Source organism: Pomacea canaliculata, linkage group LG5 (genome assembly GCF_003073045.1).
Source record: "Pomacea canaliculata isolate SZHN2017 linkage group LG5, ASM307304v1, whole genome shotgun sequence".
NCBI lineage: Eukaryota > Metazoa > Mollusca > Gastropoda > Architaenioglossa > Ampullariidae > Pomacea > Pomacea canaliculata.
In genome coordinates this window covers 14,310,854-14,335,062 of record NC_037594.1, presented here as the reverse complement: position 1 = coordinate 14,335,062, position 24,209 = coordinate 14,310,854, and the positions used below count along the sequence as shown (strand labels likewise).

The window sequence follows — 24,209 nt, the reverse complement described above, 5'->3', positions numbered from 1 at the left end:
GGAATACCGTCGCTCACTAGGGTATCTCTAATGGTCATTAAAACCGAAGCCATCCCACAGTATCTCATTCATCCACTGAAACCTCATCAGTTCTTCCTTCCATCTCGTTGGCCCAGTTCTCGAAGTTTTTGTGTTAATTTAATCTTCTAGCAGAATATGACACTGCTCTCAAAGTCTTTCTACCTTTAGGCTGTAGTTGAAAAAAAAAACTACAGAAAATCGGTTTTGTCGTAAATAATGAACGTGGGCTCCAGACGGCATTATCCGATACCAATAAGCAGTCGTTAATAATAGGCGAAATAGAGAATAAGATGAAAACCACGGTCCTTGCGTCTTATATACATGTTGTTATACATTACTGTTGTCATTATAGATGGCATCCTACACCAGTCAGAAAGCCTCCATTTGAGTTCCATGCTGACAGCCATTACATGACACTAACAGTGCGCTTGTTCTGATCTCGGGTGAAGGTGGATGGCATGCACTTCACGCATGCGAATCGCACGGACACACATCAAAGCTGACTGCTCTCACCACCAAACAGAAACTAATCTCCGTCTACTGACTTAAACATGGAAGAAAAACACAATGAGCCCACGGGGGAAAAGTTCACCCTTAAGAACGAAAACAAACCAGGCGGCTGAACGGCTGGAGTTGAAATCCTGCTAACACCACCACAGATGTTGCTCAATCACAGTGATGCACGCATGAGTTGGCAAAAGGAAAAGGTGACAGGCGAAGCGTGCCTTTAGACGAAAGGTAAATATCGGTTGGTGTGGGTGCTGGACGGTGGGAGGTTGGTGAAGCTGTTGTTGCACGGGCCAAGGCATTACAACTGCTGCAGTCCCGTGATGGTGGTCGCCTCTTGGCCGCCACTTGCTGCATGCGGCGCCTGCGTCCCACTTGTGATTGTAATCCAGTCTAGTCACATGTTTCCTCTCGAATACTGCCAAGTCTTTTGTTCCTCTTTAATCCTGTCATTTTCTCGGTCGAATGGGAGTGGTTCTGCACGTGTAGGCACGTGTGGGTGTATGAGAGTGTATTATGAATGTGGGACATGCTGCTTTCTCTTTCTCTGTGTATGTGTGTGTGAGTGTTGCCTGAGTTACAGAGCTAGTGTTGCATGCTTGGTGTGAAAGTGTAAACGCACATTCAATAGGTGTCAGTCCAAAGACCTCCATCGACCGTGAGTAATGAAGCCCACCACATCCAACATGCAGCAATATTGAGCCATCACGCAACCCTTCTAGCTGCGCATGACCAAATATCCACTTCCTTTTTCTGTGTATTTTTTTCAGGTGACTTTCAACTTACCCAAGAGCACTGAAAACTTGGGGTTTTTTTTTCAGAGCTTAGCCATTCAGTGCCGTGCAGAGCCTGATAAATGTTTTCTGCGTTTATTTTGATGCCAAGGCACATCATGGAAATACATTCGTTAATCGTTTGTAAATGTATGCAAAAGAGCTCGGCTTTCAGGCTTCTGGTGAACTGCTGTGAGTGATCGCATCAACTGGCCGCAAAAAATGGAATTCTTTCCGATTTTCTGGAGGAGGCGAGCCTTCTTCTCGCGTGTTGCCGTGTACTAAGGACTTTAACATTAAAATGTCGCGGGTCTTCTGACAGCAATGGTGGGCTTCTAAAGGAACACTTTGTCAGATGTGAAAAAGACCTAGGTACCCAGAAAAGTTGTGAGTGGGGTGACAAGAAACTAAGCTTCTCATCACTCCTTCATTTAAAGCGTTGAAACAATGATAGTGTTCTGTGGAAAAATTTCAGTCTTTACCCCATCAAAAGCGCCCGCAGAAAATAACGAAGAAAAACCTTTAAAAGTTCAATGAAGTGCATTTTTTTAGTGACTGGCTGCAAGATACAATCCCTCCCCTCAGCCAAATAAAGACAAATACCCCTTTCCGAGACACATACACACATGCAAATCAGCCACAGGTTAAGGATAACCACACAAACATCATATATATATATGGCTGTGTAGTGAAGGCTCCAGCCAATGGGAGAGTTGAGGATAACTGTTAATTAGAAATGTGTACAAACGTGACGTCTACAGTTTGACATACTTCAGTGTTTAGCTGTGTATCTTGAGAAATCACTCAGATCTTTAGACAAGCTCTTAAAAAGATGTTTAAATCAGTTTAAAGAAGTAATTCGAATGTAACGCGTTCAAATTACGGAGAAAAAGTACTTTACATTCTTGTTCCCCTCACCCTCTCCACTATCTTGTCTGAGGCTAATCTTAGTTTTCACTGTCTTCAGCACAATGCACACCTCGGAAAACCTAAGCTAGTTTTAAATGCACACTCGGAAAAAAAAGACTTCCCTAAATCCTGTTTTGTGAGTTTGCACTGCCATGACAAGCTCAAAGTAATATGCAAAGTTTTATTGCCGCGAGTAACATGGCTTATTCGGGGACTGAGAGTCATCAAAATTGTTAATAAAGTTATTGACTGAATTATCGTGATGTTGATCGAAGCGAGAAGAAGATAATGTATAATCATATTTTTATGTTTCCTTACTTCTCCTCGAGTATCCATTGTCCTACGCAATGGCACATTCCCTCACTCATGGAATACTGACCACTGTGTTTATAACCACGCAGCGTCCTAAGCGTGGTACCGGTGTTTTATAGAAGCTACAATTTATTTGTTTAATTATATGCCCTTAATTCCTTTAGTGTGTTACTGCAATACGATTGACACTAATCGTAAAAATAAACCTCTCTTACACGCACATAGACATACAAACACACTCGCGCACAAACAAACATTAACATTCATTTATAATGTCTTCTAACCGTTGCGTTGATGCTTGATCGCTATACTCACTCGCGGGTTCTTGTCTTTTGATGATCGGGATCAGCGCAAGAAATTATTTCCCCAATTCTGGGGAATATTTCCTTTCTGTCCACGACATACCGATACATGCCAACAAACATCACCACGGACAGAAAGCGGCCAAAATCGTGAGGTCACGCTTGTACACAGACACGCATAATCAACATATGTTTCCAGCTCTCCCATTGGCTGAGGCGTATGTGTGCACAGTTCTGACGACTGTTGACCTCTGTCACTGCTCAACTACCATCTGGGTTACACCTGTCATCACCACTTCTGCCCTACAATCAAAATTCGTGCAAACATGTGACCTGCATATTTCATTCCTCGTATGATGTGAGTTGTTCTACGGAACAATTGCAGGATATCTGTAACAGGCAAATAAGTTCCTACTATCAAGACACAGTGGAAATCCAGAAACAGCAGAGTAGAAAAACAAGATGGAACACTTGCTGTGAGGTGATGTTGACAGGAACACTAGCTACCTCCTCAGTCAGTGTCTCTCTTCGTTCTTATTTCTGTACCTAATTAACTCAAATCCCGAATAACACAATTTTTATCAATCTTTTTGCAAAGGAAGAGTGTAACGGATATAAATACAACCACAGATCAAAGTCTTAAACGCAAATAGTTATATACACTATTAAGTATGGTAATCGATGGTCTCCTTTTCTGAAAAAAAAATCTTTTTTTTTTTTTTAAAATAATTTTTGCTTTTCACGACAGGTAATGGCTTTAAAACTGGAGAAGTTTGGTTACTTACCTTGATCATAAAGAATCCGACTTTTCATACAGAAAACGATACATGTTTTCAGACACAAGCCATAGAGAAATCACAATGGTTTGGCAGTCATTTGTCCCCACGTTTCGTCAGTCCTCACCCTTTGTCCTCTCTGTACAATACTGTATCAAGCGAATGTGCCCAGCATCCACAGCGAGGCAGCCCATGTGCAGTGAGCTAATCAGATGAAACCGGTTTCAGTTCCGCACGTCCCGCTGCGGGCGTTGCAAGTTAACGGTCGCATAAATGCGTCAGCTTACTTCCCCTGCTTTCGTCTGGTTTCAAGTCTCAAGTGGTTTACACCTTTTTTTTTCAAAACAAAAAAATGCCTGCTGTGTTTGGCAGCAGTCAAGGCTTAGTGGTTTTGACAAGCGATATGCTCACCTTGATGTGAGGTTTCGATTGTCTGGACAGAGATGATCGGCACCATACTCCGTGCGATATAAAGGTGCACAGCATGAAATTTATAAATATATATCCGGACCTCTCACTTCGTCGCATGTTATATCACAGGCGCATTCTGGGCGTAAAATTATCTTACAAAACCACTTCACAGTTCATAGAGGTGAACTGAAGAAGAAAGTGACTCTTCTGTGCTGCACACATCACAATTTTCATAAACAGTGCAAAGGCAAACTCTTCCTATCCCTATCTGGCTTTTTGTGCATGATTTGTGATTTTGCACGGTATTTTTTCTCGTTTAAAACATCTAATATTTTTACTGAGTTTTGAGCTTCCACCATCACAATTAGCGGTAGCGACGAACAAGAACAAATGATCAAGCTCTCACACACATCTATGTGTTGCATACATTGTGCTAATAACATAGTGAGATACAGTCTGTAATATGGTTTGGAAAGTAATCCATCGATAAAAGATGCTAATTCTTGAACCCAAGCAATCACACGAGAACATGATTTAAGAGGCAACTCATACAAAACCACCATTTATCTCGACCTAGCAATGTGTTATCTCCAAGAGGTGCTTGGATGCTCTGTACATCTGCACATAAATACAAATGCATTATCATAGGTGGGTCTATCTGTTTCAAAAACCTCGTTAAAGAATGACATTTGAAGCCTCTGTAACTTTTACAACTCTATTACTTCTTGGTGGTCCTTTCCATAATGCATTTGGAAAGAAGTTTTTTTTTTTTGGCACCAAGATTTTCACAATTTAACTTTTCAGGAGTTTCGGAGGAATCCCTTGGTGTCTGTAACAAATGATGGCACCTCTTGAATAGAAAAGAGTTCTATTTGTTCATGATACAATTATTTAAGAGCGAAATCAGTATTTGCCTCCGACACTCTGTCGCACCCATCCTACCCTCTCTTTCACTCTCTCTCTCTCACACACACAAACCTGACATGAAATCTTACAAATCACTCCTTTTTCTATAACCGTACACAGTTCCTGCCAGCCTGTACAAGTGAACTAATTTCGCACATAATTGCTTATTGTGTTACCATTCATTTTTTCCCCTTAAGCACTTCTTAATCTTCTATATTTTGTGAGAGTGAAGCACTTGCATCTGCCAACCCCTCAATTCACCAAACACCAGCGCGATCCGCCATTATCTTTTAAAATGTTCTCGATTTGTTTCATTATCGAAACCATTTAGTAGATGTAGCTCGCTCAGTGGGGACATGATAAATGTGAATAGAACACCGGCTTCGCAGACGAACCGGAAGAGGCTTCGACAAATTTGTAACCAAAATTGCGAGTTCGGGAGAGTCACGTGATCAGAGGTCCAGATATCCGCCTTTTCGTAATTAGGTGCGCAAAAAAAAAAAAAAAAAAAATGCGCAGAAAACCACCCGGTTCGATTTGTCAGGTTCAGGAATTGGTAGTATGACGGAGATACACATGTCGGCGCCCTGTCGAAATTTATGTGTTCGAAAATATTTCATGCAGATATTATTTCGCCGAGATATATATTCAGCGTGAGTAGTAAATAGATACACTGTGTATTCTGGGGAAATGTGTGATTGTTATAAGCTTTTTATCTTAATGTACCACTGACTAAATTAGTATCATTACCATATTTGCAAAAATAACTACTTTTACATTAGAACTGCTTTCTATGCATGCATAGTTCTCTGAAATCGTCCAGAAGGTGGGCGGAGAAATCCTGCAACACTCATCAATGCACGAAGACAGCCAGGTGATGGGATGGTGTCTAGGACACACACGCACTTCTATTTATGTGTGCCAGGTGTTAACAGGACTGGCCTTTGGGACTCGGGGAAATAAAACTGGGTACTCCGGCTGGTTTCCTCCAGCACTTTACTGCAAACATGTGAGGTTGACGGCAGGTAAAGTGTAATTTATATTGTTCCGTGTGTAACCACAATTCAGACATCAACTAATTCAATGTGCAGACGGCGCAAGCACACACATGAAAGAACAGACAGGAGTCACCCATGTAACGAAGTGCTTGCTAGTACAATTTTATAACCGTTTCTACTAAAACAATGGTAAATAGTAATTGTTAATAAGCTAGACACCATGTGGCTGACTATCTTTTGATAAATATTGTAATTTTTGTACATGTCTTTAACAATAGCAGTAATAACGGCTTAAAAACAGTTTTCAAACGACGGGTGTGTGAACTAATGTTCTTGAAGATTTTCTCAGTCTAGATTATGTACACTCACAAACCTCCGTTTTCTAACAAGGTTCTACACAAATGTTCGACATTTACAATTTAAGAGGACATGACCGTTCCGCCCCAGCACTCGCGAAGAGAACATTTCCAGGTCGCTGATATGAACTTTAAAGACATCATCGAGCGCATAGCTATTCAGTGCCTATTCTTGGCAAGAAAAAAGTAAAAGAAATAAATCAATGGTAGTTTTGACAATCAGAAACTCATTTGGAATGTTTTGTTATAGCCTCACTGTACTGTTAAGAAGAACAAATTATTTGTAAAATAACATTACGATAAAACATTTTAGTGACAGTTGCCACAAATCTCGACAAATATCTCACTTTCTCTCTCTCACACACATACACAGAGAGAGAAGTATTCTGTATTTTAAGTCGGGGGTACACTTGCCCTAAGAAGTTTAGACCAAGAAACAGAATTCTCCAGACATCTTAATTATGTTTTCTAAAAGCGTTCGATCGTTCCTTTCAACGACACAGCAACAGGCTGGAGGCTTCAACAAAATCAGCAAAGTATTTGTCAACTGGTTTGTCAGCTGCAAGAATATTCACTTACCTACCGCTGTCTGGTATTAACTCCCACTTTCTGTCCACAGAAATCAAGCCGCGCTGTGAAGAATGTGACACACAAGGGAATACTTCATGCTCATGATTTAACTAACTTCCAAGTCCACAAAATGGGTGAGTGAGTGATTCCTGCCCGATCCTCCCGGTCCATTAAATACTTCGAGCGACACGCTGCCTTTCACCAGGAGTCGTCTAGAGTCTCACTCACTCTCCTACATTTTTTTCTTTTAAATAATGCACCGTAAGTTTAACAGTTCGCTTCTTCCTTCACACCGACGCACGGAGGTGTACAGCTTGCTCAGTCAGTTGTCAGGCAAAGTTCATGACACAACAGCTGCGGAGGAATTTCCAGTAGTAAAGCGGTCAGGGGACGCAAATGTGAACACCCACGGAGTCGCAGTCAAGAATGCAAGTGTGCGGGGGAGACAATAAGAGATGGAATATGTGAAATAGTTAAAATGTCACACGCCACAGTCTCGCCGCCTGATGTCGTACATGACGAAGGGGACTGAGTGAGACAGAGATGCACAGGGGCGAGCGGCTGACAGGTTGCAACAACCGCGCATCAATACAAGAGTCCGGCTGTGATAAACTCCGTGGGTATGAAAAGGGTCTGGCTTTTATTTATATTACACTACGCACGCATGCACGTACAGACTCGCATAAATGTAACACACACACCTACACACACACACCTACACACACACACACACACCTACACACCTACACACACATTTTATATCATGGGCAGCGACGAAACCGGTTTTGACAACAAAGGGGAAGCTGTTCTCTCTTTAGAATCGATTGGTGATCACTAGTGTTGATGGCCCTCATGGGGGGAAGCTAGAACAGGGAAGACTGCTGTAGGTTGTGGGGTATGTTGGGATACGACAGTTCTTTTTCTTTTTCTTCCTTTTCTCTTCCTTGTTTCCAAGCGCGGCTGTAAAGCTTAATGAAATGGGCTTACGGACAAATCCTTACCCTAATGCATAAAATAATACAAGAAACAACGAACTGCATTGTCGGACTGGGCAATAAAGATAAAACCAATGTACTAAATGGCGGCAAGTATGTAGACAAATGCATGTTCTGCTGATCACACAAGATACGTGACAGTCTCGACGATAGAGTGTTTATGTGGTAATAGAGCAACATGAACATCTAAGCAGAACAAAAAAAAAAAAGAAAGAAAGAAAATAAAATGAAGAGGTAACCGGAAGTACATAATTTAAGACATACACAAAACTAAAACACTTTTTATAGGCGGTCATTGAACAAGGTATCTGACGCTAGACTCCATGTCACCAACTTCTTCTTTAGTCTTTACCCCTTTTTATACTTATTTATTTAGAGCACATCCAAATATATTTTACAGGCTGCAAAAGCATTAATCCCAGAAAGAAGAATTCTACGGTCACTAGGCGGACAAGCAGGTTATTGGAAGGAAACCGTTTAGTCAAGAGGTTAGGTGGTCAGCGGGTCAAGAAGTCAGCTCGACAGCGGGTGATAACACACGACCTTTACTTAGTCATCGAAAAAGATGGATGCATGTAGAAAAACTTATAAGAATAGCACATAAATCTGAAAATGAAAAAGAACTGATGTAAGACATTTGAGAGCCATCATCACGAAATTAGCATCGTAAAAAGCTTGCCTGCTTGCAAAATTATTGTTTTAAATTAAGTGGTTGAAATGGTTGAATTATTAAAAAATATTAATTACCCCAATCTGAAAGCAATACTTTTTCTGTTCACCAGGTACAAGATTCTGAATACTACATTTTGAAACCTAGTTTAGGAAGGAGTTCTTGACACAATTTCCAGCGCCTTTACAAAGCAGGTTAGCTGAGTGGGCCATCTTTTTTTTCAGTGCGGTAGTTCAATCCACACGTGCATAAAAATATTTAAAAACAACAATTCACAGCGGATTGTAAAAATACAAAAAACTTCACAGCGCTTGTTTTTCTTTCTTCTTTTTGTTGTCATGCCAGCAACTTGGAGCTTAATTTGACTAGAGCTACATTTTGAAATATTGACGGTAGCCTGCGAAATCTCTCGGGCCATGCCGGAAGTCATCAATCTGGAATCTCGCCGTTTGATCACGTGGCAGAGCCAGTGGGAGCTTTTTCAGTTGTGAATTCTTTACTGAGACTGCGACAAGACGGCTCTGTAAGCTTCACATTTAACACTAGATAAATCAAGCTGATAGCCTATCTCGGGCTGTCAGCCTGCGGTGGTTTGCGGAGCTTGTTGTCGAGCTGTCAGGCTCAGTGTGAAGAGTTTTTGCCAGCTCAGACACTCGGCAGCCAGCAACGGCAAGATAAACGGTCATTGTGCCTCATCTGCCTTTGTGGGCTGTAGCCGAATACACAGAAAGGTGTAATGTATACCGATAGAAAGTAATCAGTTATGTAATATAAGGTGCGGTTCTTCTGTTACTTGCACGCTACCTTTAGAAGATGTAAAAATAATTCCCTTTAAAAAAACATTACAGCTGAATCTGTTGAAAAAAAATGAGAAGCATGTAAACTTTTTATAGAACAAAATACTGCAAATAGGATGAAAAAAAAATTTGCTAGTAGTATGCGGCCTCGTAAATGTCTTTTGACAGGACCGATCCATCGTTTTCCGACTTAACCAGTCCTGGGTTCTCGACATTCCCGGTCATGCGCTTTACGACATTCCTAGCCTTACGATTTCCAACAGTATTTCTTTGTTACCGCTTTAACCTGCTCTAGGTTTGGTTCATACCGCTATACCCTTAATATAAACATGCACGAATGTGTACATGCATATACAGAGTTGTACCTATATACACATGTATATATATATACCCTATTTAAATCCTTGTATGTTAAGAAGCACACAAATTACAATCTAAGAAGGTTGAATACAACGATTGAAGTGTAACTGGCCGACCTCTGTGGTGTGGAAAGTGTTCTAGAAACCGCATACACATTTTTATTGACAGCAAGATAATTACTGCTTTAGAAAGGCTAGTGAACTCTTAATGATAACCATAGTCATCATCATCGTCGTCGTTGTCGTCGTCACTGCTTCTTTATGACTTGTATTTATATATGATTAAGATTGAAAGTAGTTCGCACGGATTTTAACAATCAAGGCCAAACAGACTGGTCAGAACTGGGGTGAAAGTCAAGCTGAAAATAATTCTTAAAAAACGTGCGCACGTGACCCGGAAGTGAGTCAACCAGCCGCGCAAGTACTGCGCATCGTTCTGCCAGAGTTCAAGAAGTTGACTTCAAGCCTCACAATTTGGTTTTTTTTCCGAATACAACAAAAACAACTGCAACAACAAAATAAGTTTGTAGATCTCCAGGGCAATCGAATGAATATTTTATTTCTGTCTACAGGAAACACTTGATACACGTGTAAATGCATCGGTATTCACGCGGGAGAGAAGAAATTCCGGGTGGTTTCTTAATTAAAGACTATTTAAAAAACCACGGCATAAGTATTGCAGGCTTATCAGCCAACAGACAAGTGCATCGCACTGCACCCACGTCACGTGACACAAGCCAGCTGAAAGGGTGTGTGATAGTGGCAGGAGGGAGTTTCGAGAGTTGCGATTTGGAGCCAGCGGCAACAATATGGCAATTGGGCAAATAAATAAAAAAAAAATAAACAAACTAAGGACAACTCCTGAAGATACTGAAGTTAAACAACATTAGGGGAAAAAAGCAAAGAATGCTAATTATGACCGACATTTGAGATTTCTTCTCCAGGGCGATCGGTTCTCCTGTCTAACAGCAAACAACAGGGTCTGTGGCATTTGAAGACATGAGCGGACATGCACGCACGAGGCCGGGACACGCACGCGAACACTGCCCTTCCCCCCCACACTGAAGAGTTCCGCGCTGGCGCAGTGTGTGTGTCGAGACCTACGCCTGTTGTTTGCGTGATAGCCATGTCTTTCCTTCCTTCCCATGTAAAAACTGCTCACCCATTGATCCTCTAGGATGCTCTATCACTCTATCGCACACTCTTCCCAGAAGGAGTTAAAAACCCATTATATCTCGTTATCTTTGCCGGTTTTATTTCTACGGGGTTTGCTAACAACCATTGGTTTTCATCGATCTTACGAAAGATATTCCGGAAACGAGAAGAAATAAAAAACATACATGCAAGAAGATACTTTATTATAAATGTGCATTAAAGGGAGTACTATTAATGCCCACACACATTTTAGTGTGGATGACTGGCAAACAGCGATAGGCGGTGGAGCAGTTATTACCATCGTTAAAAGACAAAGTGATAAATTCTTGGCCACATTTCACGACACACAGAGGCAGTCGGTGGAAACAATTCATCTAACTCACATTTTGTCCACCTGAATTATCTCGCTTGAAGCTCCGGAATGTAATGAGCGCAAAGTTAGGGGAATGTTGTCTGGGCATGCGCACACATGAAATAATGGCTTGAATTCACATTTCAAATACTAAAAAATATTGACAAATACCAACAGCTCATATGCATCGCTTATTGATGGAGGTGTAATACATGGGTGCGCGCTCGGAGGTTTGAGGTAGCACGAAATGCATGCAAATACACATGTAAGAGGATAATAGTACAGACTGCTACTTCGTTAAGACAGAGCGGCAGTCAATCTGTTGTTTGGCAAAATTGAGAAGAGTAAAATACATTTTTAATACCGCTGCGAGGAAAACCAATAAGCAATCAATTGAGTTAAACGTGCAGACAAACAGAAACAAATGCAGAGAGAATAACAAATAAAAATCTAAAAATAATATTATTCCTGAAAATGCAAATAAAACGACAAAGAGACACGGTAGGGAAGTTTATTACTGTCTAATCTATTTATTACTATCTAACAGAGTAGCCAAAATCGAGAAATGGAAGACATAAGCAAACAAACAGAAGAACTTTTGGGACCTTCTTAAACGCATAAACAGGACAATGTTTTGACCAAGTCTGACAAGGTTTTTAAATAACTTGGCCAACCTTAGTTACATGTTCGTTCAAATTAATTTTTATTCGGCGTCTAAATACCTCTGTGGCCCGTCACGTGACTTTAAGTGAGAGATGTATTAATTTCTAGCCTGAAAGGTGCAAGAAAGGAACACATCAGGTAAAAGAATTCTCATTTTGTATCTCAAGTCCTTGGATTTACTTGTCTTCGCTATATATATATACATGCATCAAAAGAAATGCGTTGATTTTGTTCACTTTATTCTTGTTTTCGAAAGTTGAAAAACGTTTCTATTGTCTTTGACTGTAATGCGTATGTGAAGCTATATAGAAGTGTAAGTCTTGGCAGACAGACAGCAATCCACCTGTACACATCCTTTGTACGACCTTCTTCATAGGACAAGGGTAGTCAGGTTTGCCAGACTTGCATGTAAAGGGCGCAGCAAAAGGTTTTGTGGAGCGCCGTCTGGATAATGGCATCTTAGTCTACATGTTGATAAATCGTGTTTGCCAAGACATTCGCCAAAACAACTGGTTTTAGAGGCACCTCGGAGGCTACGCCAATTATCAGGGGTCAGATGTTAAAGGTTTGTAACCAGCGATATATATCATTGTTTTCACAAATGTAAACTATTTAAAACATCTTCGGTTACAGTTACATCATTTTTGTTGTACTTACATGATATTCTACATCAATAGAAACATTTATTTTAAACAATGCAAAACGACATAATGTTAATGTATTGACGATTATTTAAGTTGCATTCCATGTTATATGTTTTTATTTGAGACTGGCAGACATGGCAGCTCAACGTGTGTAGGTAACCATCAAAAATAGTTCCTCATCCTCTCTCTTTCTCGCCACTCCTACTCAAGCTCATTAAGGTGTCCAGTCGCCAGCACGCAGCCACTTTGTTTTACCAGTTAGTGATCACGAATTGCAGCGCTCGGGGAGAGCGAGAACGCTGGGCGAGGTGTAATGGAACCAGGATTTTTTCGATTAAAGGAAAGTAGGGCCGGTTCTCAAGGTATTACCATGGCTAAGCGAGGCTGTCTTCCCACGACATTGCTAATGCTCTCGCTGGGCCTATCCAACTTCGGTGGCTGACCTCCACCTGTTACAGGTCAGCGTAGTGGAGACGGCCAGAACTTTCTCGGGAGGGAGACGAGCTGACAGATCTGCTTGTGAATCGTGTGACCTTTTCAGGCAGGACCAGCGCATCAGACCCAAGTGGCTCCCTCCAGGGGAGAGTAATGCCGGGCCAAAGGTCGTGTGATTGCTTGGCCTCACTGCTGGAGGCAAAGACAAAAATATCGCTTTCAGCGCAGTAGTGAGAATTTTGTTGTATTAAAATGCTCACATGAGCTGGAAACACGGTCTCTACCACAAAAAAAGGGAAAAAGGGTTTCGTGGATTAGCTGTAAAGAATTAAATGCAAAGCGAAATCACGTGGTGTGGGAAAACTCACAGTTAGCTAATTAAAACCTCTAGAACATCAGAGAGCCACTTTCTTTAATTTCCATCTGATCCTTTTTTCGAGTTTCAGTTTTTCTCCCATTAAATACCAGGAAGATTCGAGAAGATTATGCTCTAAAGATAGAAGGCATCTTGGGGAAATAAGGTAGTGTATTTTGAAAAAAAAGTTATAATTTTTAGATTGTCATCTATTAATTCTTCCATGCTGCTTGGTGGCCTATTTCGCAGATCATGTTTACATCTTAATGAGACGGAATTTCACATCATGAGTAAACTAAAATCATAGGTCTTGCATTACATCATTCGAAAAAGCTGAGTTCTGCCCAACTAATGACAGCAAGCTTGACTTAAGAAAATATCTGGAAAACCAAAGCTGTAATTACTATTTAAGTCAAGCTTGAACTCGTTAGTTGGGCAGAACATAGCTTTTTCCGCATTTTTTTTTTTAACAAAGAAAGACTTGTCCAGCTTGGTTTTCAGTTTTATCAATTGCCGTATTCCAACTTTGTTAACTCACTAACAAATAAAACTAAAAACAAAGATTATTTGTAGGCTGTTAGTTCAGGCTGGGGAATATTCAGAAAAAGTAAAAATTCAGTTATAATGTTTAAATCGAAATTAATTTTTTTTTATCTGCAAATGGTTTCGTGAACATGGGACATACTGATTTTAAAAATTCAGCTGTAAATAAAAAGTTAAGCAATCGTGCGATCTCTAAAAACAGCTTGCCCTGCCCGCACTAGCAAACAACATTAAACAGATTTGTACTTTTTAGTATGGCTCTGATTCCAAATGATGTTTGAGTTATGTTTGGCGGCTCTTTTGAAAATCAAGGTTTACATTCACACAAAACGAGGGTTTTGCTGTTGTAAACATACCCCGTGGCTATGCGCAACAGGACAGCAAAAAACAAAAAATACAGCCACCTAGAAATGCAATATCCCCCACCCTTAATCCAAGTACCCTAGATGTGGTCAGGCGTGTAATAAAAGGCAGCGGGTTCTGCGCCATTTTCAAAGCATGCAAATGAGGGTCAATAAAAGAACACGAGTCTGTGGAGTCAACATATCAAGGAATGTCTCACAGAGAGAAACGAGAGATGTGACCAAGATTTTACTGATCACGTGATTCTGAGAGACGCTTTGCACCGGAGAGCTTATTTTACCGCCTTTTTCTTGAGTTCTGGTCACTACAGGACAACGACAACAACTACTTTTACGACACGAAATAAACTATTTACGATGACATCACCGCCACAAACATCAACAATATTAGCAACCACAACAACAGCTTCGAAAACTACTCCAGCTACTGTTTAAAAAATACACCGACTGCTACGTCTAGCGAATTAGTGAGAATGCATATATTTCCTTTTTGTGTGTTTGTTTTCAGTCTGGCCTGTATCCTCCTTTCCGTATTTCGCCTACGTGCTGGAAAAAACTCTTTGATCAGTTCTGAGGACTTCCTATCTGTCTTTGCAATCGCAAGATGCTTAGGACGACCTGACTCTTGCTGACGTGATCCTCACCATTTCCCTAATCCTATTTTTGACATCCTCTTTGGCCAACTTCTCCATCTCCAGTTACATTTAAACCCCTAACAATCAGCTTCTTAGTGCAGAAACCTTTGCCATTGCATATTATTAGTAGGAGACATTCAGCAAGTCTCGCATCCTCACCTTCCTTGTCTCCTGCGTCACGCATTATCCGATGAAGAGAAGCATCTTTTATAAATGCCTCCACTCTATTTATTTTCTTTTTGTGATTTGTATCTTTCCTACAGGTCTGCACGTTTGATATAAAAACTCTGAAAAATTGCTAAATCAAGCTTTTTCCGTTGTACTCTTGGCAGTGAATAGGTCACTGTTTCTACGGGAACATATATTCCCATTTCCTGTTTGTTATCTTTTTTATATTTTGATGTGATATCTTCTTTTGTCTTTTTTTTCCTGGCGCTGTGTTTACAGTCGTGTTTTCAACCTGTCTTCTCGTAAATTACTCTGGGTTTTGTGTCTTTGGAGTTGCTATGTCATGAAAACTTTACGGTTGTGTTCTTCTCGGCTTCTTCATTTTTCTTTCTTGTCTTCACTTTAATTGTAATTTTTTTGCCGCCCAATACACCCAGTAACGCTGTATCTTATTTCTGTTTTCAAAAACAGTCTGTAAGAGCTGATGATATCCTCCCTTGAGCTTCTGTCCTTCATTTCACGTTCGGTAAATCTGCCATGCTTTGGGAGTAACACAGCCGCACAATCTCTCTCAAAATAAATAAAGAAACTACCACCTGACGTATGAGAAAATCATCTCTGAAGAAAACATACTTAAAATATTAAGGAAACCTTTGATATGATCCTTTTCGAGGTTGTGACCTATCCAAAGCCAGCATCTAATCCGTTCTCAGTCCTGTGATAATGCCTGGCTTAGTCATTCATAACTCCCCAAAACAAAATTCTAAAGCCTCATAATTAGGACAAAGGTATGAAACCAATAAATCCTACAGATTGCCTTTAACTGCAGGGTATAATTTCAGTCCCATGAATGCCTGTGGGGCCGTGACTGTTACTCAGAGCCAAGAAGCTTGTCACCAAGCACCATCCTGCCTATCCGCACCCCTTCACGTCCAGCCTACTCCACACGTTACGAACGTTGGCCTCACCTATGCGCAGGTGGGTAACATAAACTTTATGGTCACATTACTGAAACAAAGCCGTCTCCTGTTTGGGTGTTAACGGCTAATCGCCTATTGTGGTAGGAGTTTAGCTAGAAATGTCTAACTAACCAAGTCAAATAGTGCCATTGATCGAGGTCTTGCTAAGGTGGCTGTTGTAGTAACCTCTGGATCTCGACAGCTAGGAAAACATCAGGTCAATGTGTAAGTGAAATTTCTAGTGTCACAGTAGCTGAGACGACAAGACAAAGATATATATATTTGATGAAGTGTTCCTCTTGCCGATATAGAAAAGAATCTGAAAAATGATGCTTGGTGTGTATCAACTCTAAAGAGCAGTCAGGGATATTCATTCTCTCAAAATACATCGATATTTTTATACATATGTATGAATGCAGCTGTTCATTTTTTTCGTATAAATGGAAGACCTGTGTACATTTTGTCTTCATGTACATGTGCTGAAATACGCTGTTTAAGGGACCTTTGTGTATTACTTTGTAAATCATCAAACTTTTGAACTTCATTATCTAATGAAGGTTAAGTTTTAAAAAAAAAAACTGCTCTGAAAATGTAGGTAGAGATTATTGCGTTACTGTCTTGCATTCTAGCATACATGAAAAATACGTTCAGATGATTCTACAGAAATAAAACAGGGTTCCTACGAATTAACATCACTCACATCACTAGGAAACTATGGATCCATACATGTTCGAACTAGAAACATTCCAATTTCATATTCCATATTTCACTAGAAACACAAACTATAATCAGAAAAAGGTTTATTGAATCAGCACTCCCTCTGCGCACTGTCTCACTGTTAGCTCCAAGGGTACCAGGCCTTAGGGGAAAGGCAAGGCAACGACTCATCCAGAAGGAGATGGAGATCTGGCAAGGTGCCACCAGGGCTCGTCACCAATCAAGAAGAGTGAAGGCTCAAGCCGCTTCCATCTCGCTGCCCTTCACTTTGTCGAGGAGCGAGCCGTGAGAGACACGACGATGCTGAGGCCTTGTAGCAGGTCACAGGTCAGAAAGGTCAGTTTCAAGAACTGTTCTACCGTATGACCTTTCGGAGAAGTAACCCCCCTTCTCCTATTAAAAAACTGCTGCTTAGAGCTAGTGATAACAATCAACTTTGTTTTCCCTTAAAAAAACAACTGTCGGAGGAAGTAACAGTTATAAGATTCTTGAAAGAGGCAACCAAGCAAATTTCGGGGTTCTGGTAAACCACGGGCTAATATTGTTTTGTACGTAAATCATGTTAAGTGCAAAATTTATAAAACTTTCTGAAGCAATATGAGAACATGAGGCTAATGTGTTCTGTTTGATCAGTTCGTATCATTTCCACAAACCATTTGTCTACCTCAGCGTTGCTCCACATGTACACATAGTTACTAACACGCATGCGCGGTACGTGAGCCATGTCAGAATGCTGTCTCGAAACGACCTTCTAAAATACATATATGTTTAAGCGACAACAAAGACAGTAGAATTCCTTCGACATAAATGTCAGCCCAGGTAAAGGGAACAGGTCTGAGATAAAACCTAACATTCGCATGGGAGGCACGGACCCGCCGGTGTGATCCCTTCCCTCTGACAGTAATGGACGCAAATCCAAAGACGCGCCGACATCGGCGACCCTCCGCTGGCGGGTGTGACAACTGTTGCCGCACACTGGATGTCAAGGATGCCCTCCTGCCATCTCTACTCTAGGGGTTGTCTGGTCACCAAAGTTGCTTCAAGTTTAGCAACAAGACAAAAACAAGTTCTCACGTGTCCTCATCTTAGTACGTGTTTGTAAAAACGGTTTCTATCAAAGCGCATTTTCAGATCATTTTTCAAAAAGTTTTGATACGGCGCAAAAACAATAATATATTTTAAGTTTAAACCTTGTATTGGAAAAGATTAATAGGAAGGTTATTTAAAGTATTTAAAGGGTGAACTCATCTAGACAACCTAATGTGTGGCCAATGACGGGACAACATGAACAGCACTGTTAGCCGCATCGTCTCTTCTGTCTTCCTTCCATCTTCCACACATCTACCAGCTGTGGTCAAGTTCTAAGCTAGCAAAACTTTATAAAGATCTAGATAAAGATGTAAGTACGAATTAGACAATTAGACAGATAAGAATTTGAAAGATGAAGTCAGATACCGCATATTTGCCCAGAGGTGAACTGTCATATTTTATGGGAAAAAAACAAAGCAAAACAGAAAAAGGTTTTGCAATTCGCGAGGCTAATTCAATTCTGCGCATGCGCGAGTGACGTGGAATACGGTGTTAATAACCGGAAACGGCGTAACATCCCTGCACACAAGAGCCGCATAAAACACCAGCCGAGGTTACAGGCAATGATCCAGCAGCTTCTGGAAACTTCGTTTTCCTCTTTCTTTTCAATACCCGCGCACATACACGAGAGAGTGCATAGAAAATATATTGCCCCAAAGTGATGTTGACAGCTGTCATTTATGCTTCTCATTTCTTACTTTATTTATCGCTTTTTACTTGTTTCTCTTACTTTATTTGGCGGGCACACACACGCACGCACGCAGCACATATCCATAAGGACTTGTTCTTTCTCTCAATAAAATATACTCTTTTTTTTCTCTCTCTCTCGCTCGCTCTCTCTTTTTCTCATGCACACATTTTATTTCCCCTTCTCTGTCGAAGTGTGCTTACCTCTTCCTCCTATTGAACAAGGGTGCACATACAGAACTTGAAAGTTTGTGGAGTAGAAAGGGAGCTTGTGTTCTCAGTGTAGTTATATAGATATGTAAGTGTATGCAAGTATCCTAGACTGTACCGTTTCTTCTCTCTTGTAGTTTGTACACAGCTACCCCTAGTTAATACCTGTTCCCAGCTCTGCCACTGCTGAGGCTTTGGTAGCAGAGAAGTATCCATGTACAACTCTGATTTCGGTCCTGTTGGTCTCATGGTGTCCATGGTGATGTTTGTAAGTGCCAATATCAAGAACGAAACCTAGATGTGGAGAAATGGTATCTTTCCTTCCAGTCATTAGACAGAAATGTGCACCCCACTTGACCTTTAAATGTTACCTTTGGATTGTGTGCTAATAAAGACCATCGGGCTAGGAGGATGTATAGTGTTCGCGCGTGTGTGGTTGCGCGTGCAGCAACGGGTAGGCGTAACATGATGCCTATCCCTGGAGTCCGGTTTAAAATAAAACCAAAAAAGTCAGGTCTGTAGTTTCCAACTTCAGCCAAACTGGTTCCAGACTTGATTCAATTACAACGAATTGCTCACAAGACCCGCTAGCTTAGCATGTGCTCCGGCATACAATGAGAAGATGCAATTTGGGGAGAATATCTCCGTCTGCCAGTGTGGGAGACGAAGAATAAGGAGATCACAATCCGCCTAACACGTATGGAAAGCTTGCACAGCTGATGGCACGAAGACACAACACTTCCGTAGATAGGAGATAGGTCTTTCCCTCCTATAAATCAGGTTCTGGTGTCAAGTGGATAACAGGGGAAAAGGTGTGACCAAGTCTGGCAAAGTTTCAACGGGATGATTATAGAAAAACTTTATCATACTTGGCGAAGTTTTCATCCATATTTCTACACCTAAGAAGGGCCTTGAGATGAAAATAAATGTAAACTATTCCGATGCTGGATATGCAAGAACCCTGTTATTTTTCCCGTCTGAAAGGGGCTGATTTCTTTGGAAAGGAGACCAAACGTACGGTTTTGGGGGGCGAAAATTTGGGAGAAGGAAATACACGACCTACTATTGATCATCACTTCTCTACTCTCTGATAGTGAACGTAGCTCACGAAGCTCACACAACTCGTTCTTTGAATCGACAACGATTGTCTGCCATAGGGACTTCTCGAACACGAAATTGCAGAGAAAGTGGTAAGGAAACCTTCGTGAGGAGAGAAGTAGCTTGGAAGTGAGCGGGATAAGTTAATGGCGAGTTTCTGTAAACTCAAGTTTGTAAACTCATCCATCAGGGTTCGGCACTGAATGTGCATCTCATACCAGTGTAGCTGTGTGTGAACATAAATCTTACAACCGACTGCTGCTTTAGGAATCCAGGTCTCTCCCCAGGGATGCCTGCTCTAGGCCACTGAAAACGATCTCGGTTAAATGTTTCCCCGAGTCTGTAAATCTTTCTTGGGCTGACACGCAAACAGACGATCGCATTCAACTTGAGTAGTGGCTCTGAGCACCTTTTATTCTGTTTTTCAATGACTGGCATTGCGGGTATTGCGGTAGCATGTTTCACAGAAACGACCTTTCTGCGCTGAAGGTAGTGTAGAGGATTTGCATTTAATTATGAAGTAAATTCACTTCAAAGGGGCTCTTATGATAATGTTCTTTGGGAAAATGTCAAGGGGGTTTTGATCAGCCAAATAATGATTCTTTTCAATTCCTCTGTTGCGACAAAGTCGTGCATAGAAAATGACTCGGAAGGAAGGCAAGAAGGGATAGGTACTACAGGGAAGTCAGATGGACAGAAAAAAAGCATTATTAAGGAGATTTTAGGTTCTTATCATTCATTCAAGATGTATGAACTTATTTAACATTCCTACAGTCAGTCTACAGATACTGTTTGTCTTTATCTAACTTGAAGCTAAGACGAGGTGTAAGAGCGGACTTAAGAAGATACATCCTCGCCCTAATCGGGAGCTGAACCTCTCGAGATCGGCTCAGACACCGAGTGGGTCTGAGTGGGTCTGAGCAGGCACTTCGGTAGTTTTAGTTTTTCTGTGACAAACGACAGTGACCTGAGACTTCTTGATTTCGTTTAAAATAATATATTAATGTATTCGTGTGAATACCGACACTAGTTATATTCAACATTTCCAGTAGTCAACTGTGCGAATGATATCCCGCAACAAGCCAACAGAGATAATGCGATGGCATATTAAATCAGGAGGTTGGGGAAAGGTTAGTCAAAGTGTTAAAGAGAAGTAAATGGCCATAACTTGGTACAAAGGGAGATAGAAAGATGTGTCTACTTTAATGTCTTTGATTCACAATCATTATTCTATAGGCGAAGTTCAAACAGTAATATTAACACGCAGTAGAAGTGAGAGAGAGAGCTAGAATGAGAGAGAAGCAATTCCAGGCAAAAATAACTTTTTACAGTCCACCTGACACTGAAAATTGCGTTGCCCCCGCTCTCGTGTATCGCATCACCATGTTCCGAGTGATGAATGGCATTCCATTAAAACGAGAAACTTAAATCAGCGGCAAATAAAACAGTTAACAGCAACATCTGTAATTGACCATATTTTATTTTATTTAGTTTTGTTTTGTTTTTCTTAAGAAATATCTTCCTGATGTCAACAGGGGCTGTCATGACGAATGACTTCATAAAGTTATTAATTCATTTATTTATTCATTCCTTGACTGGCATCGGTCGTTGGGAGGAGCACATGGAGAAATGCGGCAGCTGACAATGCTTGGCACTTCTATTGTATAGTGAGCAGTTCCTGCACGGGATGACCAGTCCACTCCACGTTCCTCAGCCAGCTCTTCCTCTGTCGACCATCTACACACACACATACACACCAAGATACCTTGAAAGCTTATGCCGCTTGTTTCAGGTAAGGGTTCACGGTTCATGGTATCCTATGAGTGTGCTTCATACAAAGTCCTTTTCTGTAGAGGGACTTGTACAAGTTGTTCTTTGAAGTAAACCTTTTGCTGTGCCAAACCCTGTCCATCCTAGCTATGACCACTTTTGCTGTTGTAATCTTGATGCGGATATCTGTCGTGGAGCTTCCGGTCTTGGATCGGGTGGCTTCCAGGTAATTATTAAGGCTGCCTATATCTTCGAGTCGTACTCCAATTATGTAAATATCTGCTTTGCCATCTCCAATGACCACAACTTTACATTTGTCAGTGCTGATCTCCATTCCATATGCCTTTGAAATATCAATTTGTTGAAAAGGCCTTACAGTTCTCTGTTGATGCCTGCTATCAGGTCCATGTCGTCAGCAAATCCGAAATATGCAAACTGGCCTTCTACCGAATAAACGGAAGTGTGGTGGTCGTGGAGGGTGTCACACTCACGTTCTTCTGAAATACGTTGAGCAGAACAGCACAGACGATAAGAGTCACCCTTGTTGGACGCCTGTTGTATTGTGAAAGAAAGCTACCATCTCTTTACTTAGCAGTACTGCGCTAATTGAGGCTCTTACACAGTGCTTCTGTTACTTTCACGAGTCAGCAGCCAGGGCTATATCATGGTAAGCAACCAGATGCCAGGAAAAGAACAACGTGCCCGAGACGAAAAGCTGAACCCAGGCCAAAGCCAGTCCTCACTGTACTGGCGACAGGCGCTACCCGTTTCACCACCCAGCCGCCTCACTCATAACTCAAGGTACACGCTCTGCCGACATCTTCAGTAAAAATATTTCCATTAATTAAGACCTTGCTCCGTCCGAAACCCAATAAATAAGACTCTAGGAAATGAACATAATTATTAAACATAAAACATGATCTCTCTGAGGAGAGCACTTCTTTAGATAAATAACAATAACACTGCTCGCAAGAAAAAGTTGTTTTGTAAAGAAGATTTGAGTTATCTACACAGAAACACAAAAATCCTGCGCCACTCATAAATATTCCTGTTATTATGTACCAGTTACATTGATGTTTGATTATCTGACAGAGAATGCACTTTTACATTCTTACGAGTACTCCCAAACAAAAGAGCAGTCTTAGACATGCATTCTGCAGTTTTACATTTTCGTATGCAAATAAGTTCAGAGGTCGTGAAAAACTTAGAAATATCACGCAAGAAGATGGATTTATCTCGATGATTAATATCCTCGGACGATATTCGCGAAAACATGTTCTCCTCCTTGGAAATACAGGGTAAAGAATTTAATTATTCACCATCAAAACACCCACTCTTGGAAGACTCCGCACACCAAACGAGGGCCAAAACACGACATGTGTTCGTGCGCCAACGATATTTAGCGTTCTATCACGAGATGTCTTCCTGGTTGGGACTCATTGGAACATTTTTCTTAGAGGTCATGTAGAAAAAAATACTTACAGCAGGAACTAGCAATTTTAATTTATTCCCTGGCTAGATAGGGATTAAAAGTTTCCCAACAGGTATTCAAGCTGTCTGGGTTACTCTGAAAACAGACTTTTGAAGTCTGGATAAGGCTCAGAGTTTTGACACGCCATCAATCCTGAATGAGTTCTAAGCAAGCCTGTGTGCTTCAAAAGAATATAAAGCACTTTACACCAACGAGCCATCAGAAAAATTCAAAGAGCCAATTACTTTGTCCTGTAAGCCTACAAGTAAAACGGTCTCCCAGGCTTCTTTGGCTGTCGGATAACATTAATTACAGAAGTCGGCTGCTTCGTAAAGGAAGTGCTTAACGTGTTAGTTCTACTCCCTGGGTGGAGTAGGCCATAAAGATGAATGTATTATCACTCAATTCAACTTCGTGCGCAGCGCAGGTCTACGAGAGAAAAGACACCAGCTATCAGATTAGTCGTCGACTGTCGCAGGCTGTGAGGAAGGCGAGGGGAAGATTATATGTATTATCTGACAGGGTTGCTGTCGTGGTTTGTCTGCAGTTTTTCTTTTTGGGGAAATGCAGCATTGGACAGGCAAAGGGAATACACAAGGTCTTTATAATGGCATGAAAAGTGCAGACATAGACTGATAGAAAGACACTGAAGAGTCTCCAATGAAGTTTATTCTAAATCCCTAATGTACCCTGTCCCCTCACGCCTGGACGATATTAGAGTCGTAATCTGTAATTTAATTAAACCTGTACTGATTAAACCTCTAAATGTTTTGTTGAGTTGTCTTTGTTGTTATTTACCAGCGGCACAGAACCGACAAATAAGCAGTGATGAAGCAACGAAGACAAAACGAGTTATCCCCTGTGTAGGGAGGAAAGGGGTATCACAGGACGGTTGCTCTAGTGCAAGTCAGTCCCAGGCAAGGACTTCCGACAACATCTTTTTAAAGGTTGATAAAGGTGTCACGTGAACGCGCGCTTCAAGGCTTCGCTCTGTCGTTAATGATGTGGGCCGGCTGAATGAGCAAAGGAAAGACTGACTATAAACATCGACGCTTGAACGATCCCTGTGGACACATGGAGGGAAAGATGGGAGATTGGAGTTCCCAGGGAATCCAGCTCCACGACGTCACGGACATTGTGGAACCGATAAAAGACAAGAATCCGGGCGGCTCAGGCCAACTGGCGGTAGACTTAATGTCCTTTAACCGACCACAGCTTAAATTTGCTTGGGAAA

General features: G+C 41.2%; 1 protein-coding gene across 5 annotated transcripts in view; it reads right to left on the bottom strand.

Annotated features, from left to right (window-relative positions):
- Window positions 1-24,209, bottom strand: part of LOC112563614 (corticotropin-releasing factor receptor 1-like) — a 106,942-nt gene that overhangs the window by 68,723 nt on the left and 14,010 nt on the right. Inside the window, exon 1 of one of the 5 annotated variants that reach the window (XM_025237749.1) lies at window positions 6,851-7,478. The exons of 3 other annotated variants lie outside the window; for them this stretch is intronic. The gene's annotated coding sequence lies outside the window, so the exon portion shown is untranslated. Of the gene's footprint in view, window positions 1-3,609; window positions 3,760-6,850; window positions 7,479-24,209 lie in introns of those variants that run through there. One more of the 5 variants, XM_025237748.1, reaches the window with a different exon arrangement.